Source organism: Heloderma suspectum, chromosome 6 (assembly GCF_057233095.1).
Source record: "Heloderma suspectum isolate Gila_16-S chromosome 6, 16-S_ref, whole genome shotgun sequence".
NCBI lineage: Eukaryota > Metazoa > Chordata > Lepidosauria > Squamata > Helodermatidae > Heloderma > Heloderma suspectum.
In genome coordinates, this window is record NC_139463.1 from 118,091,973 (window position 1) to 118,116,025 (window position 24,053).

Here is a 24,053-nt window from a genome sequence, read left to right on the forward strand (position 1 = left end):
TGCATTGAAGCTGCCATGTTCATATTCCAGAAATCCCCTTGGAGAGGTACTTTGTGACACCATAGTGGTATTTCCAGGAGACCTCTGGGAACTTAAAATGGGACCATCTGGCAGCCCAGAGGAGTACCACCATCACTGGTAATTCCCCCACAGAATTGCTTACCTTTTTGCCTCTAGTCTTCTGCCTCCTCAAATCTCCAACATGTTTTTCCTGGCTGCAAAATGGATGTTAAAAGGCAGGGTGCTTACAGTTTGGCCCAGAACTATATAGTTCTTAATGAAATGTGGTGACTCCTTTTCCATGGCTGCTTTGTTTTTGTTGTACCACTGGAACACTTCAAGAGTCATCTACCAAGGGTCACTCTTCCAGCAGAACTAATATGCCCATGAGTCAATGGAACCAGGTTATGATTGGAAGGGTCTTGAGTCTGTACACTGGGTCAATGACAGTTGTGAGTGAGTGAACAGTCGAACCAGTAGAATAACAATCAAAATAGTTCAGAATTAAATAGCCCTTCAAAGGTTTCAGAAGTGCTAGACTTCGTGGGGTGCTCTTTGCAAGAATAAAGGTGGCATCTGATAGTGATGATGGCATATTCACATGCCAGATTTGATTAGATGAGCCCTGGCGGATGTTGGAGGTATTCATGCTACCTTAAGTTAGTGATATGCCTCTGCTCATCTCTTCTATTAGTAGCACTGAAACCGAGATGCGAATACCCTTCTGCTGTGGCATTCACTATCACTACAGAGACGTCACTTGTAGAGGAGACAGAATTTCAGGAGCTGCACTAGTCATTCATGGGTTTCTGTGCCACAGATGGGAAAAAATAAGTTTGAGGGATTTATGAGAAATTTATTTCTATTTGTTTTTGGTCAGGATTTACTCATTTCACAGGTTCCAGAGGGAACATGGGCTTGGATTCAACCTTTGGTAGGGTCCGTAGATTTCTAGCTTCCAATGTGATTTGCAGAGGAAACAAAAATTGTGTTCAACAGAATGGGTGCTTTTAAAAAACGTGCAAGCAAAATGCATACTTTTGAGAAATGCACACACACACATTAATTGATGCAAGAAGAATGTGCACATTTCAAAAATTTTCACAACATGCATACATTTGAAGATATATGCACAAAAATACCTGAAGGTTTTCATGCCAAAAAATAATAATCACATTCTGATATGAACTCGAGTAAGAAGAAGCTTTGAGATGGAATTCAGAGGACTTTAGCGAGCTCAGGTTTTCCTGATTTGCATATCTCTACCAGTGGTTCATCAAACCTGATTCTCTAGACTTCAACCACAAAATAATTGGGATATATGAGAATTTAGTTTATTTTATACAATTTTCAAAAATCAGACAAACATGCACCACTCACAACCCTGAACATGTGTGCAAATGTGATTGCTTTTGTGGAAACAAAATATCACAAATTTTTAACTGTTTTATTGATTTAGATTTTAATTGCTCTTAGCTTGTTGAATGGTTTAAAATGTTTTTAGGTGTCTAAATTCTATATTGTTCTATACTGTTTAAATTTATTTTATCTGTACGCCACCCTGAGATCTTAATGATATAGGGCAGGATACAAATGCTTTAACTAATGAATGAATGAATGTTTGACCTGCCTGCCATGTACAGTTAAATGGTGAGAAGCAGGATGGAAAAAGAGGAGGAAACAACAATAATTCAGTACCTCAGGCAATGCTGAATACCCAAGGATTCAAAACAGGACTTTTCAGAGCTAATAAGCAGTGAAAGCTTCCTGCCTGGATGGACACATCTGTCAGCAGCACTTTCTCCCGCATCTGAGTTTTGTAAATCTCAAGATCTTTCCTTTCTGTTTGTGGAGTTTGTGGATTTTGGTAAGTTCTTATCGATAAATGAAATTAACAAAACTCTCGACCTTCCAGGAAATCAACACACTCTCATCTTTTCAATTCTGATTTCATTGAAAGATTGAACCAATGTTATTCTATAGGCTCTGTCATCATACTACACCCTGATATGGAAATTTGTTTTTAATTGTTAAATTGCTACAATTCATTGGCTGCAGCCTGCAACAGCCAAGAAAACATTTGATTGCAATACCTGCACACCATACATGGGCTTGCATTTAGGGATGTACGAAAATCACTTACCTTTTCGAAGGGGGTGCTTCATGGTGGGGGGAGGTGCTCCGTCCCTCCCCCAAAAAATTCTGGCTGAGGGGGAGGCGCTCCGTCCCTCCCCCCCTGAATCCTGGCCGGCCGGGTCTGCAAATGGCGACGGCTGTAGCCACCGCCGTTTGCGTCACTGCAGTCAGCCATGATAGGCTACGTAAATGTTTACATAGCCTATCATGGCTGATTTAAAGAACAAAACAAAACGTGCATATGCAAATGGTGGCGCCCATGGGCGCCGCCATTTGCGTTCCTTATTTTGACACGTCTTAGTCTACGTAAACATTTACGTAGACTAAGGCGGTGAAAATAAGGGGGATGCAAATAGCGTAGCGTCTATGCTATTTGCGTCCCCCTTATTTTCGCCGTCTTAGTCTACGTAAATGTTTACATAGACTAAGACATGTCAAAGTAAAGAACATAAATGGCGGCGCCCATGGGTGCCGCCATTTGCATATGCGCATTTTTTTTCTTTTAAATCAGCCGTGATAGGCTACGTAAACATTTACGTAGCCTATCATGGTATTTTTAAAAAATCTAGCCATGATAGGCTACGTAAATCTTTACGTAGCCTATCACTTTTTTTTTTTGGAAATGACGGCAGCGGCAGCCGGTCAGAAGACCGGCCGCCTCAGCCGCCGCAGCCGCTGAACTGCCACCGAACCGCCGCCGGAGCCGCTGCCGCCAGGAAGATTCGCCCAAGGTAAGTCCTGTCCCGGGGGGGCGGGGGGGGCAGTTTTGCCACTGATTTCGGGGGGCTGAATGCGCTGGCATTCGGCCTCCCCAAGATTCGTGGCAAAAATCTCTGACATCCCTACTTGCATTGGAAATTGCCAGGTAGACAGCAGGTGCAGATGTGTGGTTCCTGCTTTTTATGGACACTTCACAAGTTAGTTTGTGCCTCTGCTCATCTCTTGTACTGTGCTGATAGCATCATGCAAATGACTTTTGGCTGTGGACTTAATTAAATAGAAGAAGAAGTCACATATAGAGGAGACAGAATTTGAGGTCTTTGACATAATTCAGCTCCATTTGATCTCCTGGGATATTTGCATCCATTAAAGTCATTGCATTGACATTCTTGATAAGTTTCCCAATGATCTTCCCTGCATGTAGGAAAAACTAAAGGTTTTCCTTTGTGAAGACAATCCAATAATTTCCTCTGTATTTTCTCATGGTATATTTTCATCTATCTATGTTTTTTCCCATGAATTAGGGATGGCGGAGAATTTCTCCCCGAAACTTCGGGGGGGCCGAGCGCCAACGTGTTTGGCCCCCCGAACAAGTTTCGGGGAGAAATCCTCCGCCCCCTTATTAATAATAAGGCGTTGCCCTTATTTTCGCCGTAGTCTACGTAAACATTTACGTAGACTACAGCAACTAAATAAGGAACGCGAATGGCGGCTCCCTATGGGGGCCGCCATTCGCGTACGCGCTTTTTTTTTTTTTTTAAAGTCATCCGTGATAGGCTACGTGACGATTCACGTAGCCTATCATGGCTGACTTTGCAGATCTAGCCATGATAGGCTACGTGAATCGTCACGTAGCCTATCAGGGGATGTTTTTTGTGTTTTTTTTTTACTTTCGTGTTCGCGGCCGGGCGAGGCGGGAAGCCTCCTCCCCGGCCTGAATTTCAGCCGGGCGAGGCGGGAACCCTCCCCCCCCGGCCTGAACTTCACGGGGGGAGCAGCGAAGCGCTCCCCCCCACCGCGAACAAGCTGCGAGAAAAGGTAAGTGACTTTCGTCCACCCCTACCATGAATACAGACGTCTCACCCCAGATTACCCTTACAGAGTCTGGTGGTGGTGTGAAGAGGCCAGGAGAGAGTCTACGATTGGCATGTACAGTTTCTGAATTTTCTCTCACAAGCTATGGAGTGTACTGGATCCATCAAGCCCCAGGAAAGGGACTGGACTGGATTGGAGTGATCTGGAGCAGTAGAAGCACTGCCTATAACAGTGCTCTCCAAAATCAGCTCACCATCACAAGAGACACCTCAAAAAGCCAGGTGTTCCTGCAACTGAGTGGTCTGAAGCCCAAGGATACAGCCATTGGAGCAAAGGGCTGGATGTCCCTGATTTTGTCTGATCTAGGAAGCTAAGCAGGGTTATTGATTATTAAACCCTGCTGCTTTGTGTTTTATTGTATACAATTGATTTTATTTAGGGATGTGTGAAAGTCACTTACCTTTCCGAAGGATGCTGCACACCTCCCCCCAAAATCCTAACCCAGCTGGCTCCACTTCCCGGCAACTTCGTGGAGCTGCCAGCCGGGTGCATTCACAGGTGAGTGGAGGCTGTGGATGCAAATGGTGGTGGCTACGGCAGCTGCCATTTGCGTTCCTGTTTTTTTGCCGTGATAGGCTACGTAAATATTTACATAGCCTATCACAGCAAAAGACAGGGGCACAAGTGGTGGCTGCTACACCATTTGTGCCCCTGTTTTTTTTTGCTGTGATAGGCTACGTAAATATTTACGTAGCCTATCATGGCCTCCACAGGGACACAAATAGCATCCCTGCATTAGCTGTGATAGTAGGGATGTCAGAGAATTCTGCCATAGATCTTGGTGAGGTCAAATGCCACTGCACTCAGCCCCCCCAAAATCCATGGCGGAACGAAGCCCAAACACCCCCCCACCCCACGAAATGGGCCAGAAACGGAGCACCTACCTGCTGCCATCTGCGCTGACCTGCGAATGGCGGCCGAGTCTGGGGCCGCCATTCACTTCTTCCATATAGCCATGATAGGCTAAAATACTTACGTAGCCTATCATGGCTAACACAGGGACACCATTTGTGTCCCTGCGGAAACTGTGATAGGCTACATAAGTATTTATGTAGCCTATCACGGCTTAACTAAGGGAACGCAAATGGCGGTGGCCACTACGCCATTTGCATTCCCTTTTTTTTTTGCCATAATAGCCTACGTAAATATTTACATAGGCTAAAATGGCAAAATAAAAAGGGAATGCAAATGGCGGCGGCTGTAGCCGCCGCCATTTGCGTTCGCTGTTTGTTTTTTTGCCGTGATAGGCTACGTAAATATTTACGTAGCCTATCACAGCAAAAATGGTGAAGCGAATGGTGGCTGCAGATGTGGCAGCCATTCACAAAGCAGTAGGAATGGCACCAGCTAAGTGCTCCATTTCACAAGCCTTTCGTGGGGTGGTGGGGCAGGGGGCTTCATTCCACCATGGACTTGGGGGGGGTGAATGCCAGTGCATTTGGCCTCACTGAGATCCGTGGCAGAATTCTCTGACATCCCTAATTTTATTATAATTGTTTCATTGTGAACTATTCTGTGGGCCCATACTGGGGTGGAAAGGTGACATACAAATGCTTTTGGAGTTTATATCACCCTTGCGTCATGTGAAATTCAGGAAGATTGGGAATATCTATTCAACTTCAGTTCATTTTCACCAAATGTAGGGATGTACGAAAGTCACTTACCTTTTTGACGGGGTGATTCGTGGTGGGGGGGAGGCGCTCCACACCTCCCCCCAAAATCTTAACCCGGCCAGCTCCGCTCCATGGAGATTCCATGGAGCCACCGGCCAGGGCTGCCCGCAGCCAGACATCCAGCCGCTGGGCAGCCTGCAAGCAAAAAAATGACAACAGCGTACGCAAATGGCAGCGGCTATGGCCACCGCTATTTGCGTTCCTTTTTTTCTCTGTTTTATCCTACGTAAATATTTACGTAGAACGGAAATAGGAATGGAAATAGCGCCCACTATGCTATTTGAGTTCCCCCTTTTTTTGCCATAATAGCTTTTTTTCCCCCCGTGCCATGATAGGCTACGTAAATACTTACGTAGCCTATCACGGCATGGGGAAAATACCCCAGCGTATGCAAATGGTGGCAGCTACCGCCATTTGCGTATGCTGGGGGTTTTCCCCCTGCCGTGATAGGCTATGTAAATATTTACATAGCCTATCACGGCTCACTACAGGGACGCAAATGGCGTCGGCTACGACAGCCGCCATTTGCATCCCTGCAGGGCTGCCCAGTGGCCGGTTGTCTGGCTATGGGCAGCCGGAGCCGGCCAGTGGATCCATGGCTTGGCCACGGAGCAGAGCAGGCTGGGAGGATTCCGGGGGGAGAGACGGAGCACCTCCCCCCTCGTTGAGGATTCTGGGGGGGAGGGGCGGAGCTCCTCTCCCCCACCGCAGATTGCCTGGCACGGAGCCAGGTAGGGGTTTCGTACATCCCTATTCGCAAGTCAGCGCAGACGGCAGCAGGTAAGTGCTCCGTTCCGCGTGCCTTTTGTGAGGTGGTGGGGTGGGGGCTTCATTCCACCATGGATTTCAGGGGCGGAATGCACTGGCATTCAGCCTCACTGAGATCCGTGGCAGAATTCTCTGACATCCCTAACCAAATGTAGAATGAATTTCCAGCTCCAGCTTCTCTCTGCAAAGGAATGGCTTGAAAGTGGAGGACACAGCCATGTATATTACTGTCCCAGGGAAACTCAATGATAGAAAGGCAGTCTGAGTTGATACACAGTCTTTATATTGCAAGCACAGGAAATAATTTGCTTGTGGTGGCGCTCATGTTCCATGATACTGGGCAATTAAAGATAATGACTTAGTCATAAAAACCACAACTTGAAGAGAACTTAGGGAAGGGAATCTATTTTTGCCACAGGAAGCAGGTGTCTGGCAATGGCTTTTTCTGTGGTGAAGCTATGTTTAATGTTGAATAATGTAAACCTTAAAAATGACCTTCTGTTTAGGAATGGAGAAGTCTACTTCGAGTTCATGGCCCTTCTGCATGTTTTTACTAGTAATTCTTTTCCATTTCACTTTCACATCAACTTGCATATAAAAACACCCTCTCAAAATGGGTCTTTAGACTTGCATGTTAATATGTATATAAGTGTATCTATGTATGTCTATGTCTCTGTGTTTTGATGTGTTAAACTCCTGAAATCAGCACTCAGAAGTGTGAACTATGGTGAAAAGCTCACTTTTGAAACAGCCCTCTGCTCATCTCCTAATTGAGTAGTGATGATGTCATACAAGTGGCATTCTGATGTAGCCATAATTAATTAGAAGCCGCATGTAGATGATACCATATTTGAGGTCCTTGATAGGATTCAATCCCACTTCAGAGCCTTGTGGGGAACCATGGAAGGCCAGATTTGCTGCTTCCCAGAATGTTGGATTTGGCCCCCAGGTCTGAGGTTATGCATTCCTGCAGTAAAGCCATCAAAATGAGTTTCTTGATTACTCTCCTAATTCACCTCCCTGCATTTAAGGGGGAACCCCCCCCTCCACTTTCTCCCCTTATGTAGACGTCAGTGACATGGTAGATCTACTGTGTTATTTTTCCATGAATGCAGACATTTCCTCAGAGATTACCCTTACAGAGCCTAATAGTGGTGTGAAGAAGGTAGGAGAGACTATGTGACTGACTGGTACCATGTATGGATTTTCTCTCACAAGCTGCAGAGTGCACTGGGTCCAACAACTCCCAAGAAAGCGGTAGTGGACTGGAGCTATTGGGAGTGATGGAAACCTTTACTTTAACAATGCTCTCAAAAATCAAATCACCATCTCAAAGGACAGACTTATGACATGGTCTGCTGGTGGATCCAATGCCTAAAACATTGCATACCATCACAAGAGACAGCTAAAACAACAAGAACAACAAGAACAAGAACAGCAACCCATGTGTTCCTACAACTGAGTGGCCTAAGGCTTGAAGACACCACCATTTATTATTGTTTATTCTTGCAAGATACACAGCAAGAAACCCTTTGCAAAGGCAGTACAAAAACTAGTTTTATTCTCAAGCAGGCATTATCCAAGTGTGCGTGTGCATGCGTGTGCGTGTGCAAGAGCTGGAAAGAAAGTCATTTCTCACCCTATTTCCTCAATCACGATTGCAGGATGTCTCATGCCGTTCATAGTGTAGTAGATCACTATGCTGCAAATGGCAACACATTGGTGGCCATGTATTCCCCATTAATGACAAAATACTGTACTAGCATACAGCTGTACAAGCCAAGGTCTCTTCCTTATGTTTAAGAACATCCACAGTTTGAGGCACTGATTGTCTCTTATGTTAGTGGCATCCAAAGCATCATGCAAATGATGTTGTGGAGCAGCCTTCTTTAAAGGGAAAGGTACATACGATGGATACAGAACTGAAGCACCCTGGTAGAAATCAGTTCCTCTTCAAGTCCAGAGAGTTGTTGGCAGCTATTCAAGTTATGGAACTGATATTCTTGATATGTTTCCTAATGATCTTCCCTGCATGTGAGAAAAACACACACACACCTATTTGTCCCTTATGAAGACAGTTCAATGATCCACTTTGTAATTCTCTGAAATTTTCTCATTTTCCTTTCTTTTCTTTTTCCTAATTGTCTCGTGTGTGTGTGTGTGTGTGTTCTTTTTTTCATGATACAGACACTTCATCTCAAATTACCATTAAGGAATCTGGTGATGGTCTCAAGAGGCCAGGAGAAACTCTACAACTGACTTGTACAGTGTCTGGATTTTCAGTTGCAAATGAGTACATGGACTGGGTACGTTGGCCCCTGGAAGAGGGACTGGAGTGGGCTGGACGTATCACACCCAGTGGAAGCAATTACTATAACAGCGCTCTCCAAAGTCGGATCAGCATCACCCGAGACACGTCAAAAAACCAGTTGTTCCTACAATTGACTGCCCTGAAGCTCAAAGACACAGGCATGTATTACTGTGCAAGAAACACACTGAGGAAAAACTTCTCTCAGGAGCAGTACAAAAACATCCCTTTCAGCAAACTAGCCATCAGTCATGCATGCACATTTCTGCACCACACCAGTGGAAACACAGCCCTCAAATGGCAGCTTCAATGCCTATCTTTTATTTATTTATTTATTTATTTTCTTAATTGCCCATCTGGCCGGTCACCCAGCCACACTGGGTGATGTACAATGGTACAATTTAAAGCAATAAAAGTATCCATTGAAACATTATTTAAAAATACCCTATCCCACCCCAAATGCCTGCCTGAATAACCAAGTTTTCAGTGCGTGGTGGAAGCTCATGAAAGAGGGGGCATGGCAAAGTTCCCTAGGGAGGCAGTTCCACAGAGTGGGGGCCACCACAGAGAAGGCCCTCTCCCTCATCCTCACCAGCCTACCTGTCCTGGCTGATGGGACAGAGAGAAGGCCATCCGAGGCTGATCTTGTTAAGAGGCCTGTCTGGTGTTGCTGGAGGCGCTCCTTGAGATAGGCTGAGCCAGAACCATATAGGGTTTTAAAGGTCAAAACCAACACCTATCTTCAAATGAGCCACCTACAGCAAGAAGACATGGCCATGTATTGCTGTACGAGGTGCACTCAGTGGTGGGAATCCAGTTAGGGGTCATTTAAAACAACAACCACAACCACCTAGTTTTCTATATGCTCAGGGAAGAATTTCCAGGAATTGGTGACCATTTTCCAATATCACTGGCAATGTAAAAAAATAACTCCAGTGCACAAACTACAATTAAGAGAGTGGAAAATCTGATTCTACCACAGGATTTAGGTGTCTAGGTTCTCTTAATGGAGAAGTGAAGGGTCAAGCTTGATGTTAAGTTAAGCACACTTGCTATATAGTTTGATTAATTCTGGCCACTTCCTTTTTCAAGGTAAAGCAGTCATGTGGAATCTTACCCTCAGTGTGCCTTAAACAAAAGAAAAAAGAAAAAAAAAGCTTGAGTAATTTTTTTTCTAGGAAAAGCAGGCATGTGGAGTCCCCATGTGACTGCAGTCACATGGAAGGCCGATGGGGTTTCACCATTTTCTCCCACAGCAGTGGGAGAACAAAACATTCTACTAACAACAACAGAACATTAGTGGTTGCAATTTCAAATATCCCTCCCTCCTTCCAAGGTGTTCCAGATAGTGTTCATAGTGCTTTGCCTTCTCTTATCCTCACAACCTGGCGAGCTAGGTGAGATCATAATTATTAGTAACAACACCAATAACAATATTTCACGTCTATTTGTTAGTTCCCTATTTGTTGTTTCATTTAATTGGCTATCAAGTTCATGGGCAGGGAAACTGTGTGCTGGATGACGAAATACGATGCATCTGCTTTGACTTCACATTACTGGGAGGCACCATAGGTGAGTCGTAGAGGACATCCTTTGCATGCAGAAGGACCAAGATTCAGTCCCCACCAGCTGCAGTTAACAGGAACAGGTAGCAGTTGATGGGAAAGGATTCTGCTCGCCACCCTGGAGAGCCACTGCCAAAGTGGACAGGCGGACAAATAGTCTGAACTGGTGTACAAGAGATCCCAGTGTTCCAGAGGTTGGGAGAAGATGCAAGATCAGCATCGTGCATTCTTCGTAGCTTTTCTCATGCTGCTACTAAGAGACACAAGAAAATTAAAAGGAAACCATTGTGATGAAAATATATGTATTTATTAGTGCATATATATCCCACTTTTTTTTTCCTCTTGAGAGCAACCAAGGCAGCTTACGTGGTCCTCCTCCTCTCCATTTTAGTCTTGTGAGGTGAGAAAGGCTGAGAATCAATGAATGTCTGAGTCACCTAGTGACCTTTTTCACCAAGTAGAGAATAGAACCCAGATCTCCCACGTCCCAGTAGAACACCCCAACCACTACACTACACTGGCTCCCAAAAGTGACGTTTTGTTTTTTTCTTGCATTCAGGGAAGATAATTAGGGGACTGATCGAGAGCTGGGTAGCACCATAGGTCAATGGAAGAAGACATCCTTTGCATGAAAAAGGACCCAGGTTCAATCCCCGCCAGCTACAGTTAACAGAATCACGTAATCATTGATGGGAAAGAATTCTGCTTGCCACCCTGGAGAAGACATGTATAGGGTTTTGCCATTAATAAACATCGGGGGTTAAGTGTGTTAGTCTACATGGGTTTTGTGGCACCTTGCTGTTTACAGTTCTCTCTCTCTTTCTCTCCCCCCACCTCCCCCTGGACACACACACACACACACACACACACACACATACACACTATATGTACTGTAAATAAACCTGAAATTCCTCATAACACTCTGTACATCTGATGAAGTATACAAAAGCTTAAGCCAGAATAAAGGTGTTAGTTTTTAAGGTGTCAAAAGATTCTTCGTTGGTTTTGCTGTTAAAGTGTGTTTGTGTGTTTCTTTGTTTGTTTTGAGCTGGTGTTCACGGAGAAGATGGAGGCATATGGGTAGGGTGGCTTCCTTTACTGTGATAGGCTATGTAAATACTTACATAGCCTATCACAGCAAAGAGCAGGGGTGCAAATGGCATAGCGGCCGCCATTTGCGTCCCTGCTCTTTGTCGTGATAGGCTACGTAAATACTTATGTAAATACTTACGTAGCCTATCACGGCTGCATGCAAGGACGCAAATGGCGGCCTCTACGATGGCTGCCATTTGCGACCACAGCAGCCCGGCAGTGGCCAGCCAGGAGACCAGAGGAGCCACCACTGCCGCTGGAGCCACCACCGGAGCCGCCACCGGAGCCACCGCCGGAGCTGCCGCCGGAGCTACCGCCGGAGCCACCAGAGCTGCCCCAGGTAAACTCCGTCCTGGGGGCGTTCTGCAGGGCAGAGGGGGGCAGGAGGCCATTCCGCCACGGATTCTGGGGGGAAAAATATTCTATTCTAAAGAATCTGGCCTCACTGGAGTCCATGGCGGAATTCTCTGACATCCCTACTTTCCAGATACTATGATCAACATTTGAGGTCTTCCTCAGAAAGCCTCCTCCGAGGCAGGCTCGGAACATGGCAATGAGGGAGAGGGCCTTATAAATGGTGGCCCATGATTATGGAATGCTCTGCTCAGCGATAGGGATGGCACATATGCTGAGCCTCTGGCCTCACTCACTCCCACTTGCGCCCTCCCAATTGTTCCCTGGACTCACCTGGACCCATCCATGGGTGCCCACCAATAGCCGGGGGGGAGGCGGTCATCCATCCCTACTCACGGAGATCTGCTTGGCGTCAATACTGTCATCTTTCCATCATCCTGTTAAGACTGTCCTCTACTCCAAGCATTTGACAGCATATGATGGAGACTTTCATGTCAGTCGCTTTTATCAGGTCCGGTATCTTACTGCAACTGTTTTAGCTGTTCCATTGTTTAAAATTTTGTATGTTAAAGATTCTATACAATGATTCTATTATCTTGTATTTGTGGTCTGTAATTTTTGTAAACTGCCCAGAAACCTTCTTCTCTTGGGCTGTATAGAAATAAATGAAACAAATTAATAAATACATAAAGATGGAGGATAAGGTAGTTTTGTAAGGTTGCTAATCTCCCCAGCAGTTCCCCATTCTTCCTCAAGCGGGGAGGGGGGGACTTGTGGAGATTAAATCAGGGATGACATACAGAACAAAAGAAACTCCCTGTGGATGACTGACAAGAGTAGCTCTTCAAATTCACCCCCAGCATTGTCCTTCATTAGCTGTTTCATGCCCCACAGGCACAAAGGGGGGGCATTGGGTCAGAAGTGGGCAACCTGCAGCCCTAGAGTTATGCATGGCTCTTGGCCTAATTTCATGTGGCCATCGGCCTACTGTCAAAAGCCCTTTGCACGTGATCAATTGGGACCTCTGGCAAGAACTCTCTCTCCTTTCCTTGTCAGCCTGCTGATTGGGCAGGAAGAAGAAGAAAGAGAAAAGAGTTACCCACCCACTTTTGGCCCAGGCTTTGGCAACTATTGGCTTTAGCCACACTGACCACCAACATGTGATTGCTGACAGATTACACATAAGGGAATGCACCTCACAACAGAAAAAAAAAGGCTTCCCATCCCCACACATTCAGTTTTCTGGGGGCTTTGGGAGGGAGAGAAACATGGTGGGGTAAAATTAGGTGGTGAGGGGCTTTGAGGAGGGGTTCAGACTCCCTATCCCTTCCCCCATTTTGTCCATGTGTGGTGTTCTGCCCCATGCACTCAGATGCAGTGAAGTAGTTCCATTTGTTTGTGTGGGGCTGAGAAAATCACTGTGGAACTTCTTCAATCAAACTCCTCAGCTTAGTTTCCTGTGCTTCACTTCCCTTGCATTTTTAGCACTCAGGAGAAGACGTTCAGAAGTTAAGAATTGAAGATTGTAAGAAGAGCCATACTAGATCAGACCAAAGCCCCATCTCATCCAGCATTCTGTTCTCACAATGGCCAAATGGATTGGATACCTTTGAGAAATGCACAAGTAGGATATGAGTGAAATAGCATTCTCCTAGATGTGTTCCCCAACAACTGGTATAAATAGTAGGGATGTACGAAAGTCACTTACCTTTCCGAAGATTATGTTGATGGTGGGGGGGAGGCATTCCGTCCCTCCCCCCCGGAATCCTGGCCGGCCAGCTGTGCTCTGCAGCGATTCTGTGGAGCTGCCAGCTGGCTCCGCAAGCAGCCGGACATCTGGCCACTGGCTAGCAGGGATGCAAATGGCGGCAGCCGTAGCCGCCGCCGTTTGCGTCCCTGCAGTCAGCCGTGATAGACTATGTAAATGTTTACGTAGCCTATCACGGCTGATTAAAAAAACAACAACAACACGTGTACACAAATTTTGTGTATGCACGTTTTTTGTTTTTTTTTTAAAGTCAGCCGTGATAGCCTACGTAAACATTTATGTAGCCTATCATGGTGTTTTTTTAAAATCTAGCCATGATAGGCTACGTAAATCTTTATGTAGCCTATCACGTTGTTGTTGTTGTTGTTGTTTTCAAACTGGAAGTGGCGGCGGCGGCAGCCAGTTGGAAGACCGGTCGCTGCCGCCGCACCGCCACCGGAGCTGCCGCCGGAACCGCCGCCACCGCCAGGAAGATCCGCCCTAGGTAAGTCTCATCCCGGGTGGGGGGCGTTCCACCACCGATTTTGGGGGGCCGAATGCACTGGCATTTGGCCTCCCCGAGATCCCTGGCGGAACTTTCGTACATCCCTTATACATAGGCATCCTGTCTCTGATACTGGAAGTAGCCATAGATAGATTGGAAGGCTTGCATCTGTTTTGGAGTCTGGTCTTCTGAGTCCCCTGGGTTTGAATCTGAGTAGGGATGTACGGAAGTGACTTACCTTCCGCGGATTATGTTGATGGTGGGGGTGAGGCATTCCATCCCTCCCCCCGGAATCCTGGCCGGGGTGGGAGGCGCTCCGTTCCTCCCCCTGGAATCCTCGAACAGCCGGCTGTGCTCCGTGGCAGCTCCACAGAGCAGCCAGCCAGGCCCGGCCCAGTCAGGCCAGAGCCGTCCACAGCCGGATTTCCGGCTGCGGAGGGCTCTGGGTAAAAAAAAAACAAAAACGCGTACGCAAATGGCGGCGGCTACGGCCACTGCCATTTGCATTCCTTCTTTTTGCCCATCTTAATCTATGTAAATATTTACGTAGACTATGATGGCGAAAATAAAGGGGAACACAAATAGTGTAGCAGGCGCTATTTGTGTCCCTTTTTAATTCACCATTTTAGCCTACGTAAATCTTTACGTCCTTTTTTTCTTTTTTTTTAAACCTAGCCATGATAGGGTTTTTTTAAACCTAGCCATGAAAAAAACAAAAAGACGTGATAGGCTACGTAAAGATTTATGTAGCCTATCACATCTTTTTTTTTTTTTTTTTTACACAAGCCTGGAAATGGCGGCGGCAGCAGCCGGTCGGAAGACCGGCCGCTGCTGCCGAAGCTGCCACCGGAGCTGCAGCCGGAGCTGCCGCCACCCGGAAGATCCGCCCGAGGTGAGTCTCGTCCTGGGGGGGATCTGCAGGGGGGGCGGGGGGCAGGCCGTTCCGCCACGGAGTTCGGGGGGCCAAATGCACTGGCATTCAGCCTCACCGAGATCTGTGGCGAATTCTCTGACATCCCTAAAACTGAGAAAGGCTTGGAAAGGGCCATAGCTCATTGGCAGAGCACATCCTTGGCATGCAGTAGGACACAGATTCGATCCCCAGCATCTCCAGTCAGGGCTGGAAAAACTCCTGCTTGAAATCTTGGAGAGCTGCTGCAAGTCGACGTTGACAATACTGAGCTAGATGGACCAATGGACTCACTCATGCCTGTTCCCATGTCCCTAAACTCTTTTGCCATATATCCCTAATGATATAACATCATGATACCAAAAGTAGACTGCTCTTCCATGTTGTTCAGGATTCTGCATCAGCCCTGACATCTATGTATCCCAACTATATCCCTTGGATGAATAATGGTGTCCTGAGGGAAGACAATGCTCAGACACCACATCCTTCTCTGTTCTTCTACCAGCTGTGCTTTTCTGTCTGAGCATTCATCACTGGGGACATGGGCTACACAGGGTATTTTCTCCAGTACAAAATCTCAGGAGCATGGACAGCTGCAGCTGATGGTCTCACTCAATGCACTTCATAGCAAAGCTCTTAATTTTTGCAGAATTATGACCATACAATGAGATGCTACAACAGCTTCTGGAACTTTCTGAAACAGCCTTCCCCAACCTGTTGCCTTCAAGATGTTTTGGACAGCAGTTCTCACAGCCTCACAGCCAGCTGGAGGATATCAAGTTTGGGAAAGCTGTTCTAAAGGATCTGTGTTGAATAGTCCTGTCTCAACAGGACTCTGAGAATAACAGCTGGGGCTGATGGTTGTTGAACAGAGGAAAGGGGTTCATTTTGCAGGAAATGCAGAACTGAGGAAGGTTATTTCCCTGCTGATCTTGAGCTAATTAAACAATGGACTGAAAAGTTTGACTTCCACTTTAACGAACACAATGTGTAGTGTTGTTGTTTTCAGGCTCAGGAATATAGGAGGTGTTGAGAGGAAATCCCCAGGAATCTAGATCAGATAAGTACTTTTCTCTGATAGGTGGAGAGATGTGAATCAGCAAAACTCAAGCTCACCAAAATCCTTTGAATTCAGTCTCAAAGCTTGTTCTGACTCGAGTTCCTATCAGATTGTGACAATGTCTTTTTTCTTTCCTTTTCACATAGAAATCCATGTGTGATTGTACATATGTTTGTAAATGTATGTATCGATTGTCTGCATCATTGAAATGTATGTATTCTTCTCCAATTGATTAAGCTGGATTTGTCTGCATGTTTCAAAAGTACTCATTTTTTCATGCACATTTTTCAAATTTATGAATGCTGTCAAACACAGTGGGGGTGTTGCCTCTGAGTCTGTGTTCAGTCCAGAACTAGGGATGTTAGAGAATTCCACCATGGACTCCAGTGAGGCCGGATTCTTTAGAATCTGCCCCCCCCCGGGGCTGTGGCGGAACAGAGCAATCCCCACCACCACGCCGTGACCCTGGGACGGAGCCTACCTTTGTCAGCTGTCCACTGCCCCACGAATGGCTGCCCCATAGGGTTGGCGGAGAATTTTTCCCCGAAACTTCGGGGGGCCGAGCGCCAACGTGTTCGGCTCCCCGAACAAGTTTCGGGGAGAAATTCTCTGCTACGTGACAATTTACGTAGCCTATCACGGCTGACTTTGCAGATCTAGCCGTGATAGGCTACGTTAATCGTCACATAGCCTATCACGGGGGCGTTTTTTTTTTTAAACTTTTTAGTTCGCAGCCGGGTGAGGCGGGAAGCCTCTCCCCCGGCCTGAATTTCGCGGGGGGAGCAGCGAAGCGCCTCCCCCCCACCGCGAAAAGCTTTGAGGACAGGTAAGGGACTTTTGTGCACCCCTAATGTAACAGCACAGCTACTGATGAGGGTGGAAGCCGAAATGTTTAGCTTAAATATATATTTTTGAATACTCTGTTGTTAGTCTTTCTTCCTTTTGTACACACACACACACAACTACCACTAACACACAAAGAATCTTAACTCTTTTTTCCCCCCAACCTGTGAATGGGGTAGCAATGGGGGGGGGGGAATCTCGACCCGAGTTCCTCACTGACCTTTATGTAGCAACCCCTCCCCCAATCTTGCACCCAAGTCCATTCTTGTTAGGGACCTGCATCTGTGTTCTCTGACCAATAAAACTGTATGAGAATCTGGTTTGCTTTTGTTCACCAATTCATGAATGAAGCATCAGCTAAAAAAAGAGAAACCCCACTAAAAATGTTATGTGTGGATTGACTCTCCTGGAAATTCAGCAAGTGATACATTCTCCACTCTGAAGATAAAAAGTGGGACAATTACATTCATCTTATTACCATGGGTTAGGTAGCTGTTAAATATACTGAAATGTGCTCTTTGTAGGATTACTGCAATGTGCTCTAGACTGTTGAAAAGCTGCAACTTGTCCAAAATGTGGCAGCCAGATAATAACAGGGGCCAGAAGGTCTGAACATATAACACCATTTCTGGCCCAGTGTGTGCGTGTGTGTGTGTATGTGTGTGTGTGAAGTTTCCAAACACGATTCAAGGTGCTGGTTTTAACCTATAAAACCTTACATGGGTCAGGACTGCAATACTGGATGGGGTGCCTCCCCTGACATGAACCTACGTTGACACTATGATCAAATTCTGAGGCCATCCTCCAAGTGTCAGCTCCGAGGGAAGTTTGGAATGTGCAACAAGGGAGAGGGCCTTCTCAGTGGTAGCCCTGGAATGATGGAATGCTCTCCTCACTGAGAATCGCCTGGTGCCAACACTGTTATCTTTCCTGCACCAGGTGTCCTCCTGTCCCAGGCATTTGACAGCATATGATGGGGCATTTATGTCAGTTGTTTTTATCAGGTCCAGTATCTTCTTGTAACTGTTTTATTGTTTAAATTTTTATATGTTAAATATTCCATATTGCCTTTCGCCTATCTTGCATTTCTGGTTTGTGATTTTTGTGAACATCTATTGGGCAGCATAGAAATGAAATAAAATGAAATACATACATACATACATACATACATACATACATACATACAGATAGAGGATGGTCAGGATTAGTGAGACTGGTAATCTCTCTAGCAGTTCCCCATTCTTCCTCAGGGTGGAGGGGATGGAAACTTGTGGGGAGGTAAAGAAGAAAATAAACTCCCTGTGGAAGGGAGACAAGAGTGGCTCTTGGAATTCACCCCAAAGTTGCCTTTCAAAGTTGTTTCCTGCCCTATAGATACAAAGGGGGGGAGATTAGGTAAGAAGTGGGCACCCTGTGACCCTGTGACCTAGAGCTAAATTAGCCTGTAGCCTAATTTCAAAAGTCCTTTGGATGTGATCAGTTGAGACCACTCTCCCTTCCCTATCAGGCTGCTGCTTGGGCAGGATGAGGGAGAGAAAGAAAAGTGGGTGTCAGGAAGAGAAAAGGGCCACTATCCCACTTTTGGCTCAAGCCCTGACAACCATTTGGCATCACCCACCATCAAGATGTGAACCACCAACATGCAATCCCTGACAGATTACCCATAAGGGAATGCACCTCTCAACAGATAAACAACAACAACAGCAACAACAACATCAATGACAACAACAATGAGGGAAGGAAACTCAAGAACTTTGGGGCCCAGATAGTTTTCTCATCCATACTTCCAGTAGTTAGAAGAGGGATAGAAAGGGAAAGAAAAATACTCCAGATGAACGACTGACTATGAAGGTGGTGCCAACATGAGAGATTTGGATTCTGGGACCACGGGCTATACTTCCTGGAAGATGGGCTGTTGGGAAGGGGTGGGTGGCACCTCACAAAGGCTGGGAAGAATGTGTTTGGCCACAGCATGAAGAACTTCATGAGGAGGGCTTTAAACTGAATCCTACGGGGAAGGGAGATGTAAAGTTGGGGGTAACAATGGATGAAGGCTCATGCACCGCAAAGGAGAGAACAGCTCTAATAGCACCGAATAATCGTCTTCAGACTAGGGTTGGCGGAGAATTTCTCCCCGAAACTTCAGGGGGCCGAGCGCCAACGTGTTCGGCCCCCCGAACAAGTTTCGGGGAGAAATCCTCCGCACCCCCCTTGCCCCCCGCACCCCCCCCGGGACGGGACTTACCTTCACCGAATGTCCCTCCCGGTGGCTGGTCCGGCCGGCGTTTCGGCGGTGTTCGAGCGAGGCGGGAGCGGCAGCCGGTCTTTCGACCGGCTGCCGCCGCCGCCATTGCAATGAAAGAAAAAAAAAAACACCCCCTGATAGGCTACGTGACGATTCACGTAGCCTATCATGGCTAGATTTGCAAAGTCAGCCGTGATAGGCTACGTCAATCGTCACGTAGTCTATCACGGGTGACTTAAAAAAAAAAAAAAAGTGTGTACGGATAATGGCGGCCCCCATAGGGAGCCGCCATTCCCCTTCCTTATATGGTCGCTGTAGTCTACGTAAACATTTACGTAGACTACGGCGAAAATAAGGGCAACGCTATTTGCGTTGCCCTTATTTTTGCCGTAGTCTACGTAAACATTTACGTAGACTACAGCGACCAAATAAGGAACGCGAATGGCGGCTCCCTATGGGGGCCACCATTATCCGTACACACTTTTTTTTTTTTAAAGTCACCTGTGATAGGCTATGTGACGATTAACGTAGCCTATCACGGCTGACTTTGCAGATCTAGCCGTGATAGGCTACGTGAATCGTCATGTAGCCTATCAGGGGGCTACTCCTGAAAAAGACCACTCCTGAAAAAGCCTAACCTGGACCCAGAGGATGTTAACAATTATAGGCCAACATCCCCTTCCTGGGCAAGGTGCTTGAGCGGGTGGTTGTAGGACAGCTCCAGGCACTCTTGAATGAAACGGATTATCTAGATCCATTTCAATCGGGCTTCAGGCCTGGTTTTGGAATGGAAACTGCCTTGGTCGCCCTGTGGGATGACCTCTGCCGGGAGAGGGACAGGGGGAGTGCGACCCTGTTGATTCTCCTGGACCTCTCAGCGGCTTTCGATACCATTGACCATGGTATCCTTCTGGATAGGTTGTCTGGGTTGGGAGTTGGAGGCACTTCACTACAGTGGTTCCGCTCCTACTTGGATGGCCGATTCCAGAAGGTGGTGCTGGGGGATTATTGCTCTGTGCCATAGCAATTGTGCCATGGGGTTCCACAGGGCTCTATTCTATCCCCCATGCTGTTTAACATCTACATGAAACCGCTGGGGGAGGTTATCGGGAGGTGTGGGCTGAGGTGCCATCAATATGCGGATGACACCCAGCTCTACCTCTCTTTCTCATCAAAACCAGGTGAGGCAGTGGCTGTTCTGAACCAGTGCCTGGGCACGGTAATGGACTGGATGAGGGCCAATAAACTGAAACTCAATCCAGACAAGACGGAGGTGCTGTTAGTGGGTGGTTCGTCTGCCCGGCTAGGTGATAATCAACCTGTTCTGGAGGGGGTTGCACTCCCCCTAAAGGATCAGGTTCGTAGTTTGGGGGTGCTCTTGGATCCAGAACTGTCACTTGAGGCACAGATGAACTCAGTGGCACGGAGCACTTTTTATCAGCTTAGGCTCGTATACCCACTACGCCCTTATCTGGACAGAGATAGCCTAGCTACAGTTATCCATGCTCTGATAACTTCTCGTCTGGATTACTGCAATGCGTTATACGTGCTGCCTTTGAAAACGGTCCGGAAACTTCAGCTGGTCCAAAATAGGGCAGCAAGATTGTTAACAGGGACTGGCCTGCGAGCTCATATTACGCCAGTACTTTTCCAGCTGCACTGGCTGCCAGTCCATTTCCGGGCCCGATTCAAAGTGCTGGTGTTAACATTCAAAGCCCTTAACGGCTTGGGGCCAGGTTACCTGAAGGATCGCCTCCTCCCATATGTGCCTGCCCGGACCTTAAGATCATCAGCAGCAGCCCTTCTCCGTGAGCCCCTGCCAAAGGAAGTGAGGCGGGTGGCTACTAGGAGGAGGGCTTTTTCTGTTGCGGCACCCCGGCTCTGGAATGAGCTCCCTAGTGAGGGTCGCCTGGCGCCTACATTGTACTCCTTTCGGTGCCAGGTGAAGACCTTTTTATTTTCCCAGGCATTTTAGCTTTCTAAATTTTTATCTTTGCTGTTTTAAATCTGTATTTTAAACTCCTGTACTCCTGCTAGGTTTTATTGTGGTTGTATTGTTATATTATGGTTTTAATGTTCTATATATTTTAAATTGTTTTATTGTGTGTTGTTTGGTTTTAGTTTTTGTGAACTGCCCAGAGAGCTTCGGCTATTGGGCGGTATAGAAATAAATAAATAAATAAATAAATAAGGGGGCATTTTTTTTTTTTTTTAACTTTCGCGTTCGCGGCCAGGCGAGGCGGGAAGCCTCCTCCCCAGCCTGAATTTTGGCTGGGGCGAGGCGGGAAGCCTCCCCCCCCGGCCTGAACTTTGCGGGGGGACCAGCGAAGTGCCTCCCCCCACCGCAAATGTCCTTCAAGGACAGGTAAGTGACTTTCGTCCACCCCTACTTCAGACACATGTAGGAAGAAAGCCAGACTATGAAGCACATGGTCTTCAATGTCTAGTATATACTAATGCCCAGAGTAAGGGAAACAAACAGAACTAACTTGAACTCTTAATACAAGAGGGAAATTATGACTTGACAGGTATAACTGAGACTTGGTGGGATGACTCTCATGACTGGAACGCAACAATTGAAGGATATAACTTGTTCAAAAAGAGCAGGAGGAACAGAAAGGGAGGTGGGGTTGCACTGTATGTGCAAAATACATATCTCTGCACAGAAATACAGGAGGAGGAGCTTGGTAGCCCCATCGAAAACATCTGGATCAAAATAAATGGAGCAAAGAATAAAAGGAACCTGGTGTTCGGAGTCTATTACTGGCCACCTAATCAAGAAGAAGACGAGGACGACATTTTTGAAAAGCAAATAGCCAATGTTTTAAGGAAGCATGATGTAGTAGTAATGAAGGACTTCAATTTCCCCGATATTTGTTGGGAGACAAATTCTGCAAAACATGGCCCCTCCAGGAAATTCCTGACTTGTGTGGCAGATAACTTCCTCGTACAGAAAGTAGAGGAAGGAACTAGAGGGTCAGCTATCCTTGACTTGATCCTAACCAACAGGGATGACTTAGTGGATGAAGTAGCAGTTACAGGAAGTCTGGGGGAGAGCCACCATGTTGTACTTGAGTTCTTGGTTCTAAGGGAAGCAAAAGCCAAGTGTAGTCAAATGTGTACCCTGGATTTTAGGAAAGCTGATTTTACTAAACTCAGAACAATGATCAGTAAGGTCCCATGGCAAGTGACTCTAATGAGAAAAGGAGTCCAAGATGGGTGGGAGCTTTTCAAAAAGGAAATTCTCAAGGCACAATTAGTAGGGGTGGACAAAAGGCACTTACCTTTCGTCGAAGCTTGTTCGCAGTGGGGGGGAGGTGCTTCGCGGCTCCCCCCGCGAAGTTCAGGCCAGGGGGGGAGGCTTCCCGCCTCGCCCCGGCCGAAATTCAGGCCGGGGAGGAGGCTTCCCACCTCGCCTGGCCGCGAACGCCATTTTTAAAAAAAAAACAAAAAAACACCCCCGTGATAGGCTACGTCATGATTAACGTAGCCTATCACGGCTAGATCTGCAAAGTCAGCCATGATAGGCTACGTTAATCGTCACATAGCCTATCACGGGTGACTTAAAAAAAAAAAAAATTGCGTACGCTAATGGCGGCCCCCATAGGGAGCCAGCATTCACGTTCCTTATTTAGTCGCTGTAGTCTACGTAAATGTTTACGTAGACTACGGCGAAAATAAGGGCAACGCAAATAGCGTTGTACAAAATGAAGCAGGACAGAGGCTAATAGAGTTTAGCCAAGAGAACACGCTGATCATAGCAAACATTCTTTTCCAACAGCACAAGAGGCGACTCTACACATGGACATCACATCATGGTCAATATTGAAATCAGATTGATTATGTGCTTTGCAGCCAAAGATGGAGAAGCTCTATACAGTCAGTAAAAACTAGGGATGGCGGCGAATTTCTCCCCGAAACTTCGGGGGGCTGAGCGCCAACTTGTTCGGCCCCCCGAACAAGTTTCGGGGAGAAATTCTTGGCACCCCCCTGCCCCCGCACCCCCCCCCCGTGAAGGGACTTACCTTTGGCGAATGTCCCTCCCAGCGGCGGGTCCGGCCGGCGATTCGTCGGGTCTTCGTCCGGGGCAGGAGCACCAGCTGGTCTTTCGACTGGCTGCCGCCGCCGCCATTCCAATAAAAGAAAAAAAAACAGCTAGATCTGCAAAGTCAGCCATGATAGGCTACGTAAATCGTCACGTAGCCTATCACGGGTGAATTAAAGAAAAAAAAAAGCGTGTACGGATAATGGCGGCCCCCATAGGTACGTAGATTATGTAGACTACGGCTATTTGCGTTGCCGTTATTTTCGCCGTAGTCTACGTAAAAAGATTTACGTAGACTACAGCGACCAAATAAGGAACGCGAATGGCGGCTCCCTATGGGGGCCGCCATTTGCGTACGCACTTTTTTTTTTTTAAAGTCACCCGTGATAGGCTACGTGACGATTTACGTAGCCTATCACGGCTGACTTTGCAGATCTAGCCGTGATAGGCTACCTTAATCGTCACGTAGCCTATCACGGTTTTTTTTTTTAACTTTTAATTTCGCGGCCGGGCGAGTCGAGGCGCCTCCTCCCCGGCCTGAATTTCGGCCGGGCGAGGCAGGAAGCCTCCACCCCGGCCTGAATTTCAGCCGGGCGAGGCAGGAAGCCTCCCCCGCCGGCCTGAACTCCGCGGGAGGAGCAGCGAAGTGCCTCCCCCCCACCGCGAAAAGCTGTGAGACCAGGTAAGTGACTTTCGTGCACCCCTAGTAAAAACAAGGCCTGGAGCTGACTGTGGTTCAGATCATGAGCTTCTTATTGCAAAGTTTCGGCTGAAATTGAAGAACGTTGGGAAAACCACTAAACCATTCACATATGACCTAAATCAAATCCCTTATGAATATACAGTGGAGGCGAGGAATAGATTTCAGGGATTAGACATAATAGACAGAGTGCCCGAGGAACTATGGACGGAGGTCCATAACATTGTTCAGGAGGCAGCAACTCAATCCATCCCAAAGAAAAAGAAATGCAAGAAAGCCAAGTGGCT

At 46.9% G+C, this 24,053-nt stretch overlaps 1 long non-coding RNA gene across 1 annotated transcript; it reads right to left on the bottom strand.

Moving 5' to 3' along the window:
- Nucleotides 1–8,995: 8,995 nt before the first annotated feature.
- On the bottom strand, nucleotides 8,996–23,425 carry LOC146342821 (uncharacterized). The gene is made up of 3 exons (XR_014784149.1): nucleotides 23,047–23,425; nucleotides 12,045–12,362; nucleotides 8,996–10,518 (listed from the first exon to the last, which is right to left on the bottom strand). It is a non-coding gene; the product is annotated as an uncharacterized LOC146342821 (long non-coding RNA).
- Nucleotides 23,426–24,053: the final 628 nt, after the last annotated feature.